The sequence below is a fragment of the Ostrea edulis genome, chromosome 7 (assembly GCF_947568905.1).
Source record: "Ostrea edulis chromosome 7, xbOstEdul1.1, whole genome shotgun sequence".
Classification (NCBI taxonomy): Eukaryota; Metazoa; Mollusca; class Bivalvia; order Ostreida; family Ostreidae; genus Ostrea; species Ostrea edulis.
The window spans coordinates 88,222,508-88,240,092 of record NC_079170.1 but is presented as its reverse complement, the minus strand read 5'-3'; the positions used below and the strand labels follow the sequence as shown (position 1 = coordinate 88,240,092).

At 35.9% G+C, this 17,585-nt stretch overlaps 1 protein-coding gene across 1 annotated transcript in view; it reads right to left on the bottom strand.

Annotated features, from left to right (window-relative positions):
• The window catches only part of LOC125657129 (uncharacterized), a 56,694-nt gene extending 39,429 nt beyond the window's left edge, over positions 1 to 17,265 (bottom strand). Inside the window, exon 1 of the mRNA XM_056145558.1 lies at positions 17,182 to 17,265. The gene's annotated coding sequence lies outside the window, so the exon portion shown is untranslated. The remainder of the gene's footprint in view (positions 1 to 17,181) is intronic.
• Positions 17,266 to 17,585: the final 320 nt, after the last annotated feature.

The following is a 17,585-nucleotide window of genomic DNA, read 5'->3' as shown; positions in this document are numbered from 1 at the left end:
TTTTACAAATCTCCATAGATATTCTTAGATTTAATGTAGTAATACCCATGTAGCATTGCCGTATTTTTCATAGAGCAAATTAGTACAATATATTGTTAAAAAAACACCAAAAAAAAAAAACCTCGAACTTCCGAACTCGATATAGCCGAGATCAAACTTCGAGATATCCGAGAGTTCCAGATATTGATTTTAAAATGCATAAAGAAATTTGGATATATATTGTTTAATGTCCCACCCGAGATTTTTCACACATAAAGAAAATGTTGGGGATTCCAACTCACTATCCATGTTCGTCGATATATTGATGATCGAGATACCGAAATTCCTCTGTATTTCAGCAATCTCATTTTGCAAAGAATTGTAGACTAAAATTTGATACATGTTAGAACCCCCCACCCTTTTTTTGTCGGTAATTATAAATTGAAATCCATTTAAAAGCCCAAGTTTAATCGAACAGATCATGATCATTTGACGTCAAGCTTACAGTGATATCTTCTCGTAATAAGAACAATTTCTCTGTAATAGTAAGTACAGTGACATGTTGATTTTCACCTTGTGGCACAGGTCATGCCAGACTAACCCTAAGGCAATAATAGGACACCTGCTTTCACATCACCGGGTATACCCGTTAAGGAGTTGAAACTGGAAACTCGACGTGAGTGGTTGCTATTGTTTAATGCAGAAAAACCAATGGGTTTGTATTTTCTGTTGCACAAGGCAATCTCCTTATTCAAATCCGCTACTGCATCATTTGTTTTATAAAGTGAAAACATAGACCGTAAAGTCATGTGTCTTATCCTAACTAAGATCGAAATTACAGTTCGCTATGTATTAGGCCAAATGTAGCGCATACGGTGTTTATACCTCTCAACTGATTCGATACGCAAGAGCTTGTTCTGCGCATGGTCAATTTTTAAATCGAGGCAAGCTATTGATAAACAAGTTGATAGTACAGGGGTTCCAACATTTTCGATTGCAGTCAGCATTTCGCGAATTCTATGGTCGTTATAACGATCTAGTTTGCAAATACAACCTATCATTGGGTCAAATGCTGTCTGACGTGTTTCGAACTGATTGTTAGACTGTTCTTGGCACACTGATTTTGACTACGGATAACTCCGTTTACCTGATCAGGATATAGGGCTCACGGCGGGTGTGACCGGTCGACAGGGGATGCTTACTCCTCCTAGGCACCTGATCCCACCTCTGGTGTGTCCAGTGGTCCGTGTTTGCCCAACTATCTATTTTGTATTGGTATAGGAGTTATAAGATTGATCCCTGTTCGTTATCTTCACCTTTCTTTATGTAGGGAACCACAAGACTAGGATAAAAATGAGATAATCTATGTAAGTTCATAACCTCAGGTCAACGAGATGTGACGTTGCGAAAATAGAAAATGGTCCGAGTTTTTTTTTCCTTTACTCCAAAATTAATTGGACGTATATGTAGACTCGAATTCTCTCTGTCCTAATTTTCTGCGCTTGCTATTGATATGCAGATCATGTTAGGGATTTAATCCGGGTAAAATCAATCGACTAGGGATGAAGGTGGGAGGTCAGGCTTCATAGATTAAAAATAGACTTAAGTCGATGAAGAACTCCCAGGCACTGGTCTTGAATGTCATGCGTATAGATTATAACGTATCCTTATAAGGAAAAATATTCCGAATGGCATATACGTAAAGCAATTAACGAGAGAGAGAGAGAGAGAGAGAGAGAGAGAGAGAGAGAGAGAGAGAGATTAGGATAGTTCAAAATAGTTATGAAAAATACATATCTTTACCTATGGTTGAAAATTCACGATAATTGATGGCTGTAGCTATCAAATGACGTAAGCGACATCTTAACCAATGAAATAAATAGAAAATTTTATCAACGTGTGTTTTCCACCAATCACAGATGGAAACACAAGCATGACTCTGTACATATGTGCCAGGTAGTCTGTTTACCATATTCCAAGGAAGACGGTAACTAACAATATTGCCATACTGAAAATGAAAGAGAAAACCTCGCCATATCAAATCGATTTCCGTCGCTCGTCATCACGATTTTGACGTATTGTTTTTATTAACACTAGATGGCGTGATTGGTAGAGCCTCTTGATGAAGATTAGAATTGAAACGAACACCGCGTGGAGGCTGACAAGTTGCATGTCTTGGAAATTAATTCCGTTGTGAGGTTTCTCGGCAATCGACTCGACTGTCACCAACAGTAGAGACTTTAAATTGATTGTCTCTGTCATGTGATGAGACGGAACAGAACAGTTGTTACATTGTTGTTTCAGCGAGAGTTTGGTCATGAAAGTTTTCTAATGAAATCTGTTGTACATTTGTTTTCGCTTTGAAGGATTTCCTGATCTCAAATATTCCATTCCTTTTAAATTGTTGTATTGTTCCAATTAATCTCATCAGACAGTCTGCTTCATAAGAAAATGTATATATTTCTATTTTTGATCTGCTTAGACTGATTAAGATTCTAGGTTGCTACAAGATAAAAACCATTTTCAAAGACAGTTATTATGAAATAAAGATATTGACCCATGAATGGAACATAAACCTTTGAAGCTATTTTAATTGTTCAATTTGTTCTTGAGTATCGTTAACAAATCTTCACCCTGCCTATCTTATTTTACTTGGACGTGCCCCGGTAAAAATGCAACATCACCTAGTCTGGATCATTCCGATTTCTTTGTGGACTAAACAAAACCGGATAATCGGAATACCACTCGGTTTTTTCCGTCAGGTCGAGAATGTCTGTTCCGACAGACCATGAATGGCTGAGAGAAATTATTTAATAAAGGTACTTATTATATTTTCTTGTTTATGAGATAGGGTCAGCTTCACGTTGATGTTACAGGGGTTCCAACAGTCTCGTTTAAAGTCAGCATTTCGCAAATTCGAAGGTCTTTATTACGATCTAGATAGTTTGCCAGCACAACCTATCATTAGGTCAAATGCTGTCTGACGTGTTTCATACCCATTGTTAGGCCATTCTATACACATAGATATTACCCCGGCAGATGTTACCGATCGACAGGGGATGCTTACTCCTCTTAGGCACCTGATTCCAATTCTGATGTGTCCATGGGTCCTTGTTTGTTCGACTCTTAATTTTCTATTCCTTTATAGGAGTTATGATATTGATCACTATTCGTTATCTTCACCTTTCCATATTCCTACAAGTAACTATTTCAACTAGGTAAGTTTAAAACATATAATCTACACTTATGTGTGCTAAAATACTATTAGTTCTGCGCCAGATTTTGTTAACAAAATGCAGTAATGGTGGCCCCCAGACACCTTTCCCTCTCGGACTTTTTTCCCGCCCCTTACACTGAAATCATGGATCCACCCATGTTGAAAGACATATTTTTATAGAACAAGAGACCAACGAAGAGCTCACATGAACATAAGTAAGTGTTCCAATTCGATGGTCAACGATTACAGTTTTAACTTTTGAAAACTGTTGATTTTTATCACATAATGACCACCAGTATTTCTCCAGAGAAACAGGGTGATCTCTATAACTATATACGCAGTTTGCCTGCTAAGTATAAAGAGGCTTTAAGATGTGTATTACATTTACAGAACATGAGTCTTACTAGGATGTGAGTCCCTGACACGGCCTCCCCTCTCATCACTAAGCTTCCTGCTGATATATTGCACCATCCATATTTCGATAGTCTTTGGTCCCGCTCCTCCGCAGTGGGGGGGGGGGGGGGTACATTTTCGGTCCTCATACATGCTACATACCAAATTTGAAATAAATTGGTCCACTAGTATCTAAGAAGTTGAAAATGTTAAAAGAAAACTCACGAACACGAACATACAAACATTCAACGTCCCACGGGTAGACTTTCATTTAGACACAAAGAGGTTTCCAAACAAACATTTTTTGGGAAAATTCAATATAAATTTGGTGAATGGACACATGAATTAAACGTGACCACATAAAAAAATATTCAGCACTTGTATGGGGAAGGAGAAGACAAAAGAAAGGAGAGCGAGGGGACGGGATGGAAGGAGAGATTAAAGGGAGAGTGAGAAGGTAAAAGAAAGGAAAGGGTGGGAGGGAGAGGAGAAGGGAGGGAAATATAGGAAAGGGGCGGGGACATGGAGAGTTAAATCAACCCCTCAATGCTTCTTGATAGCTACTCTTCCAATTCTTTTAAAACTTGAAATGAACCATCTTTGGGACAAGGACCAGATATATTGCAAGTTTCATACTACAATTCGGAACCTTAAAAGGCAGTAAAAATCTGCCAAACATTGACGATTTTTCAAACATTTTCTATATAAACTAGTCGAGTAAGGCAGGAAGGTCTCTACCAAAATTGTGGATTTCATGATCCCTGGCTAGGTGTTATGTGTTATGACTTCATGGTGGGGCCAAACTTGGCATGTGTCGTTTATGTGTAAAACATTTAAATAACATCTTCTTATTGCTAGTGACACAGTTACATGAATTCTAGTATTTAGGAGCCTTTACCAATTGTAAATTTCATGATCCTAGGGGAAGGGTTTTGGATCCAGGGAAGGGCCAAAATTATCATAGTGATTATGAAAGACTTCTCCTTTAATTTTGCAGATACTGTATAGAAAACTAAATGTACATGTATATTAAGGAAAAGCAGAAAGAGATGAACAAAAATTGTGAATTTGGCATCCCCCGGGGTCTGTCTCTAGGGTGTGTCCAAAATAGTCATATAGTATTGATATAACATATATGTATAATCTTTCATCAGTGTGGGCACTTTCGGGAACAGAACACGTTTTGTTTTATACTGCTGCTGAATATTAGAATTTAACTTTGAAACACAAAACAACAATCTAATTAAAATTAGATCGTTTGATCCGTTTACCTACGATTGCTAGAGGGAATCTAAAGATCTAATTTTAATTAGACTGGCAAAACAGAAAAATTAATTTAGATTTTATACACCTTCGGGCGGGTGATAGTTTAAACTAATACTCAGGTGACAGATAAGGCCAGTAGGCCTAATGTCAAAATCCTTTATATGCTTTACGGATCGTAGAAACGATTTTTATATCGTTGCTACGATTTAGAAAATCGTAGAAACTATCTTTTAAATCTTATATAAATATACCATTTAATAAATCGTAGCAACAATTGTGAAAAGGAAGAAACAGCTTTTAAAATCATTTATACGGTTTACACAACTGTAGTTCTAAACTACTTTTTAAATGGTTTCTATGGTTTATCAAATCGTAGAAACGACTTTGTAAATCGTGTGTACGATTCATAAATCGATTTATTTTATTTTTACTACGAAGTTATAATTATAATGCCAAGAACACGCAGTCATATCGATGACGTCACATCTATAATGACATCCGTGTATATTCAGCAGAATCTAAATTAGCAGAAACCCGTTATGTACATTTCAGAAAAATCCAAATCGCGGGAAAGTAACTACTCTTTACGTCATTTGACTGAATATTCGGTGCAATTAATAATATACAAAAATGTACATGTACATTGGAAATCCCCTGACCCTTTGTCCAACATGTAATATCAAAAACATGAGGTCCAATAAAACACATGATGACCTCGAAGGCAGTCAACATACATATGTGGTATGACATTGCGATGGTCCTGGGCACTCAGTTTCTTTTATGACTGTCTCTGTATTTGCAGAAAATGAATTGATAATTTATCAATTGCAATATGAGTTTCAGTTGATTGTAACATAGTTTCCGTAAATCTTGGAAGAAAAAATTGCTCCGCACAATTTCTGTAAATTCGCTGCCATCTTCGTGAGTGATTTAAGAAATTGGGCAATTTTCAAGATTGTCATGTACCACCGAAATTTATCAACTCGCTCAATAGTAATTCGTCAAGTTGCTAAGCTATAGATCAGTAGAAATGACCAATACTTGCTCATTTCCCTGAACTGGATTGTTCAGATTAATTAAGGATATTGGCAAAAACACCATTGTCAGCGCCTATGAACTGTCTAACGGTGACACATATAACAACACGATGTCAGCCTCAGCTTTGTGTGAGAAGTTTTAGTAATGAAATAGAATATTTCCTCAACTAGTGTATGAGAGAAGGAGAGAGAGAGAGAGAGAGAGAGAGAGAGAGAGAGAGAGAGAGAGAGAGAGAGAGAGAGAGAGAGAGAGATTATGGTGATCTGTGTTATTTTGAAATTCAGAACGTTTTACTAATTACATTTATAAATTAACATCCGGCCCAACCGGACCTGTATGTCACTTTGTGTCAATATATATGTATGTATTGTAGCAATATGTCAAAACATGTATATGGAACGTAGATATCAAATGATTGGTTTCTCTTTCTTTTTGCTGCCTAATTTTGTACAAAAATATGAAGTTTATTGTCTGTCGAGAATAATTGCATTTACAAAAAAGAAATTATCTAAAATTATGATGTATTGTATTTTACTGCAGATATCCTCATATTAAGAACAGTGTAGAAAAGGCGTTTTTCTATTTCGTTTCGGTCACATAGCTCACTTAAATTCGGTCCTCATTTGCTTCACATTTATATGGATCAGTTCAATCCTCATTGGTACATCTAGAGACTCCGCATCTGAACATGGCCTTAGTTGATCTCATGTTTTTAGGAATGTCTGGTTTCACCTTTTTTTTTCCTACAGTTGGTTGGTTGTTTGTTTTACGTCCCGTCAAGAATTTTTCACTCAGACTGAGACGTCACCAGTTATAGGTGAATTACCTATTCTTAGCGCTTACGGCCTTAGCATTGAGGGTTCTCTAACGTGTCAACGCCTGCCGCGACACCGTACCTTCGTTTTAAGGTAATGTCAGAAAGACACGTTATTCTCACTTTTAAATGTCGAGCGTTTGATGAAGGAGCAATCACTTAACAGCTTAATATGTTTGACAATGGTCAATGGCAATGGCCGCCATTGCACGAGCGGGGCTCGAACTCACGACCTCCCGGTTACGAAACGAACGCTCAGAGTACATTGAGCTTCCGCGACCGTGGTTTTTTTTTCCGATAGTGCATTGAGTTTTGAAAAAGAATGTAGATTGTGAGTTTGGAAATGTTTTGAAGATGTTGGAGCCAGTTAACTGGGAAATGCTGGCGCTGGGGTTGATAATGTCTGTACAGATGACCGTGCAGCACGCTTTTCAAAACACATCTGCTGAAATATCTGAGAAGTGAGTGACCGCCTGTTAGAGATTATGATGTTTCGATCATTTCTGAAAATAAAGCTAATACACTTTTGAGGGGGAACATTCGATAATTCGCTGACATACAAGATTTTGTTTCAGCGAAATCGATTTAAATATCTGAAAAAACGTTGTATTCATATTTCATCAACAGATGGTGCATAAAGTACAAAACAATGTAAACTTTAATGACAATTAAAATTAGAATTGTAAACCCCGTTCCTCTGTGATACACTCCATACATGAATATGATGCACTCCAAACAAAAATCTGTGTATGGATTGCATAATCGTAAATGAGCGGAATTTACAAGTATAATCTTAATTAGAATGATTTGAACGGACTTGAAACTTTGAGTAAATCTGTTGCACATATTATCTTTATGATCACCGATAGCTCGGAATAACGCAGATTTTACTCATCTTTGTCTGGGTCACCCCGATGTTTGTCTGTACATGTATCTCCCTATTCTCTTCAGAGAAGTTGAGAGGCATAGCCTTCATCGACTTCTCTTCGCAAGCATTCATGTTTTGATTCTGGAAAACTTTCACAAGGAAATCAACACTTACATGCTTTTATTCCATTTTCAATATGTCCCCTGTCCCGGGTTTACATTAACTGATCTTGGGAGAAGCGATGTCACAATAGGAGACCAGTTAAGAGTTGGCTGACGTAATCAGAGTTGTGATTTAAACCCGGGACAGGGGCATGTTGAAAATGGATTAAAAGCAAATAAGTGTTGATTTCCTTGCGACAGTTTTGTGCATTACTGTTAAATGTTAGAAAACAACTTGTCTATTGCGTAAATCCAGGCACATCTGAGTCGAAAGGTCGGTCGAAGCATAAACCGTCACCGACTCCGGTATTTACACGTTTTCCAGAATCAAAACATGAATGCTTGCGAAGAGAAGTCGATGAAGGCTATGACTCTCGACTTTTCTAAAGAGAATATATATCTCCCCACAAATGTCTGGATGCTTTCTATAGAAAAAATGTTCCCCTTTAGAACTATAAAAAGAAAATTTAAGGCTGCTATTGAAGGAACTTGTGTTTGCGATAGTGCCTGATAAAAATCATGGGCTCCTTTAAAAAAAATAATTTATAAGGGATCATTAAAAGTATTGTATTACACGCAGTGTCACATTCAACTTACCTATAAATACAATGTTCTAAACACTGATATTTTTTCTCTCTCCTTTAGTAAAAAAAACAACCTTTCAAGTCTTGATAGTTCGATTCAAAGTAGCTTCTGTGGCGCAGGTATTACCTTTTTCAACTATAGCCAATCAGCGCCTCAGACAAAATTGTTGAAATCTAATTGGTCAGATCTTGGTCACATGACGCCGTGAAAAAAAACCCGTATCATGCGAGAAAAATCCGTATTGAGCGAGTAAAATTGTCGGGTTCGACTTGCAGCCGTGACCAAATTGGCGAAGCGATAAGTTGTATGATATAGACCCCCACATATACAGTTAGAGGTGTTCGCCGTGATAAATTCGTTACACAGTTAGTTAGCGAAACCTCGCCCTGTATAGGTTTTCTTTTCACACCATGTATTTTTCCGCATCATGTCACTAACTAACTGTAACTAATATTATCAGAATTTCAATAAGCCTCGCTTTGAGTTAAAAAAAAAAATCTTGAACAGAATCCAGACGCTGATGGAGTACAAATCTGGGTTCCAGACAATTCGAACCCTGACAAAATTTTACCCTGGTCATCTCGTACCAGAACCCAATATGCACAAGTCGACTTCAGCATGTTCCAAACAATCGGGATCGAATTAAAGGGAACCATCTCCACGAGCCAAAACAAAAGGAGTTCAGGTCACCATACGATGTTTTGATATGAAGACATATTGTACATGTACATTGTGAAATGAGTTTGTCTGCTCAAGGGTCTAACAAATTATATGCTGACTAAATCCTAGTGTATTTTAACATCTGTATAATTCAATACAATAGACAAGTGTAGATCATACGATGATTTTCCCATATTGCATAGAATATTTTTAATTCTAAACATGTTACAATATATGTGGTGCGTAAAAATGTTAGAATTACTCGAATATCTCATTGGTTTATATCAACACATGTTTAAAACGTCATCATTCCAAGAAACTTGATAAACACATCATGGTTTTGTTGGGCCCAAGCGGATAAGTCCAACATTGATGTAAACCAAAACCTCACAACCCCTACGTCCATACATTATTTTTGCTCTTATGGACTTTTTTAAAGCTATATGGGAAATATTTTTTTTATTTATCAATAAGGATAACGTTTATCGATTAGTTATTGGTATTTGGTTCAAGACCCCCAAAATTGCCAAAAAATACTTTTGAAAAAATCAACTAAAAGGTTGTTGTTGTTTTTTTTACATTGCGCCCCAGCTATGATAATCTTCACATTACTAAAAAAAAAGTGTTTAGTAAAGATTTATATTATTTGAACTAATGAATCGATTTAGCAAACTGTAAACTACTCTTTGTAAAGTCATCGTGCATTTTTTAGACATACATATACAATCATCAATCTCTGCTATAGTTGCCTGAAGAATATGCTAGTTAACTCAGTGATATTTTCAAATTCATTTTGATGAGCTTAAAGGGAATAATGCATTAGGTAGATGAAAGGTTGAACAGGAAGATAAAAAGATCGGTTTATTAGCATCAAATTCCGATTTCTAAGTTACGGATTGATGCACAAATTATGACAGATTTAGGCGTTTATCAGAATATCCAAAAGGCATCTACATCTATTGACAATTGCATTAAAAAGAGTTATGAATGATGCATTACACTGATCAAGATCTCATTGAAAGCAAATTTCCTTTTAATTTTTTTAAGTTAATCAATAATGATATAAATTTCTATAATTAGAAACACAAACTACGTTCGCTCCGACTCTCCTGATATCACAGACGCTTGGTGTGAGACAAAGGGTCAAAATTCGCACAGTCTGATCTGTTCAAATAATTTCAGTATATCCTGGATTTTCAAAATAGGAGTTCATGTCAAGATGGTAGATTATTCATATCGAAGTCGGAACCCATCAAATCTGCCACATTTCTTCATGAGATGGCAATCAATGGCCTCGAAAGACGTAGAGCATAATGGAAAAATGTTTTGTTTTTCGAATTCAAGGTTTACAAAGCTGACCACCCGTGGACGCAAACCAAACCTAGAATATGTTCTTCACATGATAACGATGATATTATTAATATCGTACATGTATTTAACTTCTTGTTATGGAACCATAATACACGTACTATACTTAGAACAATACATAGGGCTATAAAACTGAATCACTGAAGCTGAGAGTCTCAGAGGCGGATCCAGCATTTTACAATTTATGAAATTCAATATTTATCGATTCAGTTTTTGGAATATGTCATTTGGAAAATTCAGAAGGTCTGAAAATACTGCAACCATCGCCCCCACGAGATATATACGAACGTTCAAGGCGTATCGACACCATCCCACTTCCAGCCTGTCGCGGGGATCAGTCAATATCGAACTACGGTCAAGATATCTTTGACAGCCCAGTGCGATGTGGGGCAAGACGTGGTTTGCTATTTGTGAACATCTGGATCTTTTGTTGACATGTGCGAAGTCAATTTTTCGGTTGCTTCTTTTGGATTTATATCTGAGATTATTTTCTTTTTTAGCTTTCATTTCAAGCATATCACTATTCGAAATCTGATACACAAAATATTTAATATAAATAGTGATGATATAACATCGGTAAGAACAAGGAGAAAATTAATCAAGTGGGATCCTTTCCCATTTCCAGGTGATGAATTGTACAATCTAATTAAAATCAGATTCTAAGATACGCTCACAATCGCTACAATACGCAGAGTATGCGGCGCGGATCTAAGAAGTCTGATTTTAATTAGATTGTAAAATTGTACTGTCAGACTCGGATGAATGAAGACCGATTTAGTAATTAAACGGGTTATACATGTACTATGCATACTAAAACATATCGTTATTTATACACGTACATGTATATGGGGGAGGGGGGGGGGGTGTTCTAAGTTTTAAGAACTTTGTAAATTCAGTTACAATAAAATATGTCAGGGTTTTTTTCAAGGGCCTGGGCCTTTTCAATTGGGAAAAATAGCGACTTTTGCTTAAAATTGGGAAAATTGTTCCATATAAAGAAGTAGGGAGAAAGCCAAATCACCAGAGTGCACTAAGGTATAATTGGACTCCTTCTGATATTCAATTTGGTCAAAGCTTACCTCATTCAAATATGCAGAGGCCAAAAATTAGGTTTATTTAACAATTTTGAAGCAAAAACTGTAATCTGTGGGTCTGTGAAGATGATATATGAACAATAAGGCTAACCCACTTTGATTTGTTTTCATTGTTTGGGAATTTCAAAGCAAAAATTCGGGAAAATAACATACTTTTTAGCATTGGGAATGGGGCCTTTTTCGGCCCCCTACAGACCCTAAAAAAATCCCTTTGTGTCGAAATCAATTAAACGGGTTCACGTAAACAGAGAGCAACGTACCTGCAATTTTTTTACTAATTGATTTTTGTATAGGATTAAGAGAAGCTTTTTAAGGGACGATATAAAGTTTGCTTTCAGAATTTTCTTCTGGTTTAAAAGTTTTGTAGGATGATATTACGCCGATATATGTCTTAATATAATATATTCTATTTATATTCATTTATTTATTCACCAAACAAGGACCCTCAGGGAGCATAAACAATTTTAACAATTAAACATTATAACTACATGTACATGATACCATATACAAATATGTTGATAATTATGATATATTCATGTCTGAAATTGTTCAGTCTAATTAAAATCACACTTCTTAGATCCGCACCATGTAAACAGTGTGTGTGGGAATATGGCGAAGATCTAAGTCTGATTAATTAGGTTGGAAATTGTCTGATTAATTACAATGGAAATTGTCGGGGGTTCATGAGGTCACCCTGAGGCACATTTTCTGCTCGATTTTGTTTTTTAATAAAAAGCGAGAGAAGTAAGAATTAGATTTTGTATCCCTACAGCGGGGGCCTTCGTCCTATTTAGCGATTGTTTTAAGAATAGCATCACAACATACAACTACCCTCCCAGAAGTTGAAGCGTGGTTCTTAACACACACACACACACACACACACACACACACACACACACACACACACACACACACACAGAGAGAGAGAGAGAGAGAGAGAGAGAGAGAGAGAGAGAGAGAGAGAGAGAGAGATCGTCTGGAACGTCAGTTAAAAGTTGAGCCATTAAAAAGCATAAGATTAAATCATGTTCTCTCTGTCGTAAAATGAACAGCCTGGGAATATTAAATTAGAATCAAAGCATTCGTTTTCCTATTGAATTACGTATATTGCCCGCTGTGTGGAGCACATATTGTACAACATGTTGCAGTTTCAAAAAACGTACTGAGTACTAAAATACACTCATAATACATGAATTGCACTTTTATAGATATATTATACATAATGAGGTGTACACTGTAATATTTAATGCTGGGTATTCTATAAACGAAGACTTGAACATTTCATAATCATAAGATATACCTCATAGAAATACTATAGGTATAAGTACCATTCAGCATAGGCAAAATATTTAGTTCATGTATGTCATATACAGAGGCGGATCTAGAGGGCGGGATACGGGGGCTGCAACCAACCCCCAACTCCACCCCACCTCCTCTGATTGAATATTTTGAACAAATATGGTAATTTTTTGCTATATTTTAAAACTCTTAATTAAGAAATAAAGATAGCATTTTCGTGCATGTTGCAAGATAACCCCCGAGGTTGAGAAATATTTTGAAATCTAAAAGCTGAGACTTTTATACGGGTATTTCAAACCGAGGAGGTAATCCTGCATCATCCACGAAAACAAGAACTTTATTTCTATTCTACAACGGTTCAGAAATATGAGGGGGCGGACAGGGGGTCAGCCTTCTCTCCCTCCAACCCCCTTCCTCTCCCCGAATAATGATAAATTGCATTTCATTTGGGTACTGAAGCGTATTGCATGTCAGTTTACTATTCATATGCACTAGCTGCAACGGTTATAATACGTATAGATATAACAGGCTTACGCGATAATACAAATGTATTCTTCATTTCCTGTATTTGTAAATTATTTCTTTTGTCAGTTAAAACACAATGGAAACCACATCGAATACATACATGTATATCCAGTGCGATTAATTTGGTGCAGATTAGTGGTGTTGAAGGACCAGAGGCCCATGGGCCATATCGCTCACCTGAGTCACCTTGGTCCATATTTAAAGATTTTTCCTACATATATTCACATGTAAAAATTTGATCCATATTGTGACCCCAACCTACCCCCGGATCCGTGATTTTAACAAACATGAATCTGCATTATGTCAAAAAGCTTTCATGTAAATTTGTACTTTCCTGGCCCAGTGGTTCTTGAGAAGAAGATTTTCAAAGATTTTACCTATACATTCGCATGTAAAACTTTTATCCCCTATTATTGCCCCAACCTACCCCCGGTGGTCATGATTTTAACAAACTTGAATTTGCACTATGTCAGGAAGCTTTCATTTAAGTTTCAGCTCTTCTGGCCAAGTGATTCTTGGGGAGAAGATTTTTTAATGACTCAACCCTATTTTTGCATTGTTGTGATTATCTCTCCTTCGAAGGGGACATGGCCCTTCATTTCAACAAACTTGAAAGAGCTTCACCCAAGAATGCTTTTTACCAAGTTTGGTTGAAATTGGCGCAGTGATTTTGGAGAAGAAGTTAAAAATGTAAAAAGTTTACAGACGGACAGACGACGGACAAAAGGCGATCAGAAAAGCTCACTTGAACTTTCAGCTCAGGTGAGCTAAAAACGATAGGAGTTATAAAAAGAAGTATAATAACCTCCCCACTAAACCTCTTTCTCCCCCTCCCGCCTCCTACCTCCCCCTTCCTCTCATCCTGTCCACCCCCTCAAATATACAACCGATCGTTTGGCTATACAGCTGCGAAACAGGTCATCGTGACGTCACGACAGTTTCCGAAACGGACTAGCCTTACATGTTTTCGTAGTCTCGCTTTCCCAGACTCTCGAGACTTTCCTTTGCATTCGTGAAAAAAAAAGAATAAAAATCCCGTCTTATAAAATAAATTCCATATCCAACTACAAAGCATTGGATATCCTCTATGTATGTACTCTATTTTTATATCAGATATCCAACAGTAATATGTTTTAAATGAAAGTCACTGAAAGAAAAGAAAATAATCTCAGAAAGCACCCAAAACTGGACCGCACATATCAGCAAAAGACCCATAGGGTCCCCAAAAAACAAAACTGGACCGCACATATCAGCAAAAGACCCATAGGGTCCCCAAAAAACAAAACTGGACCGCACATATCAGCAAAAGGCTCATAGAGTCCATAAAAAACAAATTCACGACTTGTGGTCCCATACGACATTAGACTGTCTATAATATCTTTAAGGAAATTGCATACTGCTCATTGTACTTTTATGTGTATCAAAATCAATGGGAAATAAACTGTCAAAGTTAAATCGTCATACAAAGTGAATAAATACAACTGTACACAAAAAAATTCCCGCGTTACATATATACAATATTATTACTCAAACTAAAGTTTTTACACATTCAAGGACTTAGTTAAAGACTAAAGTCGAAAATATTTTCCACAACAATTGAGTTGAAAAGAATTTCCTGTTAATCTTAAATATTCAAATAGTCTTTGATATATGGTGTATTTGACTTTTTTCTAATCTGAAGCAGGAAATGATTGCATGACAAACTAGCTGTCTTGTAATAATTTCAGACTTTTGAATTGAAAATTAGAAGAAAAAAAAAAAAATTTTTTTGAAAACGGTAAAAAAATTTTGTAGAGGGGGAAAGTGACAGAAATTAGGGAACATGCTTTTAAATCTCGTCTGATTTTTTTTTCTCTTCGTTACTTGTACGTTATTTTACGTCCGGTTCGAGTCAGGTCATTGAGGGCACACCTACTGTGGACACGCGATTCCGTTTTAAGGAGGTACTCTACATCGTTATAATGGCGACTTCCTTTTAAAACAGGGATGAAAGTATAAATATCAGCAATATTTGCCTATTCATTTCAAAAGTTATTGCTTAGCTGAGTAGCTCAGTGAGTTAGCAATAAAAGAGAAAAAAGCACGTCGACTTCTGAACTGTAGGTCGCGGTTTCGAGTCCAGCAGGGGTTTAATTTTTTTTTTTTTTTTTTTTTTTTTTTTTGCTTTCTACTAAAACTGCATTTTTGACTACATAAAGCAAATTTGATAGTTTTCAATTTCAAAATATCGTTGTACATATCCTGTACTTTTCATCCACATCAAATTCTCTGTTGTAGTATACCTTCTTAAAAGTCTTGGTCGAAAAAACCCGTGACTTTTGCAATTACCATATGTGACATTTTGTGAAGAATGTAGATCTAGAAGATGTTACTACACATGTATTACAGAATAGTTAAAAAACAATCTGGTATTTGATAAGAAACGTGGTAATTGATCATAAAGATAACAAATAGGGAAAAAAGTCCCTCCGAGAGAACAAAGGCGGTAAATTGGTTTTAATTCTTGTGTTTTTATTTCAAAAGCCGTAAAAAACACTAATTGAATCATGGGTAGTCTACGTTTTAGACGGGAAACGTGTCACTTTATGCCGCTGTAATCAAATTATCAACACAGATGTAACACTGAAAACTCCTACGATGCTTTAAAAAGTAATTACTGAAATTCTACGGCAAGGCACAGACCCTCCAAATCTAACGAAATCCAAAGCTATGGTGTTAGGAAAGTAGGTTTTCAATAATGAGGATTTCTTCTGCGAGTGTACCTAATTTCGCTATAGACAACGTGATTCTTTTCCATAGTTACGGACAATATTTGATAATCGATAGAGAATTATAATCAATTTTAAAATTAGTTAATAAGCAAGGTAATCATTTTTTATATTACAAAAAAAAAATACTTTTTGATAAATGCATCTCACAGAATTGCATTTAAATAATGTATTGCCATAAAAAGGGAATCTGGCCCACCCAATGCAATAAAATCAATTGCTATATATAGCAATTTTACATTATATAATTCAGTTAAATCTGATTAGATGATATCTCATGTATGGGGTTTATAGTGAGAGATCGGGGTCATGACCCAATCTCAAAAAGAACAAAACTAGATACATGTACATGTATTTCAAATTGTATCAAAACTATATACTCTAACACAGAATTGACCCCTTGATTAGCTTTATAGCCATTATAAGACAAAAATGTCAGAGTTGAGCCCCTCTGGGATTTTTAAAGGTCCCGGTACCTAGTTTAATTGCTGTTATACATGTCAAAGAAATAATAACGATAAAGCTTTTTGAAATTTGGTTTTACTGATCACTTTATTTCTGTATCCCTTATTGTGATAAACTTCTATACGACTAAAAACCAACATTTTGAATCGGTCCCAAAATATTGTCTTCTACATAGGACCAAAAAACAAAATAAGTAGTTTATGTATATATACCAAACCATTCAAAAACAAAATAAGTAGTTTATACATGTATATATACCAAACCATTCAAAAACAAAATAAGTAGTTTATACATGTATATATACCAAACCATTCAAATAATAAGTAGTTTATACATGTATATATACCAAACCATTCAAATAATAAGTAGTTTATACATGTATATATACCAAACCATTACAAAATAAGTAGTTTATACATGTATATATACCAAACCATTCAAATAATAAGTAGTTTATACATGTATATATACCAAACCATTCAAATTTGAATTCAAGTTTTTTTAAACAAATAATTAATTGTTTTCACTTTTAAATATGAGATTTTCATTATCGCTCTATCATCGAAAATCTCCTCAATATATAAGCCTTGTGTACGGCTCTTGGTAAATTTTACACATATGTTTAATCTGATCTACAACACCGAAAGTAGCGATATATATGTCACTCATTAACTGTCTTACCTGCCACAAAGAAGCGGATTTCCAGTGTTTTGCTGGACAACGAGCAATAAAGCACTTGACGGAACACGAGTTGGCTAAGATTGATACCAAACTCCAATATCACAGCCCGTTTCCTCCGCAGTAGTTCTGTCGTAGGCCCGTCACATTTTATGAGATGCTAAGTTCATTATTTCTAAGCGATCGAAGAAATCGCCTTGTGTAAATTGGATTTCTTTAGATAGATATCAGATCGGCCATATATCACTCAGTGTTGGGTTCTACACCCAGTCGATTTCCGTGGAAATATACATGAAACAAACAACATTCGTAATACTACCATTGTTACCTATATGATAGGGTTGTAATGTGTATATATCAAAAGACAGATCCCTTCTTGGAATTTTCATTTCAAAAGACTGGTGACA